We start from the raw sequence: 3,351 nt of genomic DNA on the forward strand, positions 1-3,351 counted from the left end.
GAGAGTGAGTGTGCAGACCGATGGTAAGAGCTGTCAGCTTAGCCCCTAACTGTTTGTGCTTATTAGCCGTCTACATAGCACTGACTTCATAACAGAGTGTGGAGGAGGCAACAGGGTGGGGAATGAGTGATTTAAAAGACAAATTTCCCGGAAGAGAATTATTTCACATGATGTAACCGAGGTGATAAAGCTCAAAGTTAAAAAAACAGTGTTATTTGGAACTAATGTTGGTATTGCAAAACAAGCCTGTATAAAGCGTAATGAGTATGTTCTCGTTAAAAGTGACTCAGTGTGTATGATGACTGATGTTGGAATTATTTCCTGACTTCGGTGGAACTCAGCAGAGTTTCTCCAAAACACTCATGTCAGGAGAACTCATGTCTGAGTTTTACAAGCTACAAACAGTTTGACTGCAAGTGTAGATAATTTTCTAATTTATCTCAAAGCTCTCGATTTATCAGGGTTCAAATGAAATCCACTAGAAACAATGTAAGTTGAGGCCCAGTGTAGGCTAGCTATTGCCACAAAGCTTTTCTGTGTGCCATGTTCTGGCGGTAAAACAAGAAAAATACAGTAAACTTGAAAAAAAGAGCTCTTTATTTACAATCCTTCTTACAAAACATGTGTAAACATAATAAACACCAGTGCAGTAATGTGCAGTTAGGGTAGGCTGGGTCGGCAGTACCTCGCCAAAGCTAAAAAGAAGTCGCTCCTAAAAACTACCGTTCCTGAATGCATCAAGTTTAACGCAATGGGCGGACCGGGTGTTGAGACGGAGGCGTGCGGACCATGGATGTATTATGAGTCTTCCCTACCATCCATCCTACCAAGTTGTTCTTCCACTGTGTTGAAGAACATCCTCTAAACTGTCACTGGTTGACAACTGCCCTTAGCGGTTAGCGGCTAGCGGCTATGGCGGATAGCGGCCCTTAGCGGCAGAGACGGTAGTATGGAAAATATGTGGCTTGGCTGACGTTAGCACCTAGCAGCGGATAGCTACACCGGCGGTCAGCACGGAATTTCCATACTTAAAAATGTATTCAACATTGGTTCATGAAGAAAAACTAGGTGTGATTATAGTAACCAACACGTGACCTAAAATTGTATTGAGCAGAAGGGGAAAATATTACGTCATTCTGACTTGTCATACAGTAAACTTATCAAAAGAAGGACGAGTGGCCGCCGCTATAAACTAGCTAGCGAGCTTTTTAGTTTCCGTGCCTACTCTTCTTGTCCAGCAGCGACAACGTGTGGGTGAAAGTCCGAGACTATGACTTGAACAATTTGCCAAGAGCTCTGCTCAAGCAGGAAAAGTCCACAACCCAAGTCCACTCTCAGAGGCCTCGACGTGGCCCTGAATGAGCAGCCGTCGCCGCATCAGCCTGCACAACGCAAAGGTAATGGCAAATGTACTGTGTAAGACTACTACTGATCGGTGCGCTGACACCGAGATATAGACTATCAAAACCTGTGTGGAGTATCAGCTGTGTTATTGGTGTGTTGACACCAAGGCCTCTCTCTCTCTCTCTCTCTCTCTCTCTCTCTCTCTCTCTCTCTCTCTCTCTCCTGCAAAGGCATGTGTAGTGAACTAGATGTTTTTAAATGTAAGCTATGTGTCCATTGATCATGTTTGATAGTCCATGCGTACTAAACTTAGGCTGAGGCTGTTATTTTAGGCTATAGGGGCATATATATATATATATATATATATATATATATATATATATATATATATGTGTGGTGTGTGGTGTGTGTGTGTGTATGCCACATTAAAGGTCACTGCCTACCCAGACAAATAATCCACTGCACGTTACGGTACAAGTTATTATAAAATCCCTTACTGTCAGAGGAATGTAAGAGTCATTTCTCAGATCAAAGCACGACATAGGATGTAAATAATCTTCAGTATTTAGTCTCAGATGGCTCAGACACTATAAAAAGTTATTTTGAACACACACACGCCACACACACAAACACACACAATACCAAAGAATTTCTCCACTTACAGTAAGAGCTCAGTCATGATTTAGGAGACACGTGTACCCTATTTAAACCAGACGTGTGTGTGTGTGTGTGTGTGTGTGTGTGTGTGTGTGTGTGGGTGTGTGTGTCATTGATAAATAATCCTCCGTAGTGTGGATATAAGGACTAAGTGGGTAAAGGCAAATAATAGAACACTTACAACAGTTTGGTAAGTTCAGGAAATGACATCACTTTACTGTAATGCAGCCTTTAAAACCAGGAAAAAACACCACTTATGCCATAATACGATTAAACAATACCCAAAATCTTAAAAGATATCTGGTCTCAAATCACAATATCGATGTAATATCAATATATTGCCCAGCTCTATTATTAACCCTTTACTGTCTTGCTCGATTTGATGGTCTGTAAAGCATATTGTTGACAGATTTTGCAATGCGCTATATATAAATAAAGTTACTATAAAGTTATTGTAGTCAGCTGTTTTCCCTTCATGTCCAGTTAATTATAGTAGGGCTTAATTTAGTAGGACTGGATGTAGCAAAATATCGAAAACTAATTTGCCAAACATAAGCTACAGGTCATACAGACCAAGTAAGGAGTGTCTTTTATTGCTTATGAATTCAACTTCTGATTTGTAATAGTAAGAATGTGTTAAACAGTTAAAGACGGGCAGTTTTAGACTAGTTATCCAAAGTTCTTGTTCCTCCACTTGGGTCTAGACATCGTTTGGCTCAGGGTTTTGTAGAAAAACATATTTATATTTCTCAAAAAGTATCAGAAACATAGGCATCTTAGCAGCACTAGTACCAAAACATTTGAGATGATACCCTGCCAATTTGATCCGTATGGCATGTGCCTGTTTGATCCACTTCTCCGTTGTCTCAAAATCGATGGTGTTGGTATAAAGTAACATTCAATGTATTTCCCTTAAAGAATAAGAGTATATGTTGATTTATACATTCAGTTTACAGCACATTTTAAATCGACCAAGTAGTCGTACTGAGTTATACCGAAGCTCCTTTCAGCTGAAAGACTGTTTATAACTCTGAGTTAATATCAGATTGACCGACTGATCATATCAAGCTACTGTGTCCGTAAAGCGTTTGTCAGCATGTAATCAAGTTGATGGGGTGCAGCGGCGGCATTACAGGACACACAGGAGAATAAAACAAGTGTGTTTGATTTATAAATACTGTATGCGGTATTTGACATCAATGTTCATAAATTGTAAGAGAGAAAATGGAGAAGTTATGGAGAGAATTGTTGCTGCCTCAGATCATAGTTTAGCTGCCGGCAGTTATTGATTTTCAATTAAAAAAAAAAAATTGAAAACCATGTTTCCCCAAAGTGAATTAAACCACTAGC

Source organism: Etheostoma spectabile, chromosome 23 (genome assembly GCF_008692095.1).
Source record: "Etheostoma spectabile isolate EspeVRDwgs_2016 chromosome 23, UIUC_Espe_1.0, whole genome shotgun sequence".
Classification (NCBI taxonomy): Eukaryota; Metazoa; Chordata; class Actinopteri; order Perciformes; family Percidae; genus Etheostoma; species Etheostoma spectabile.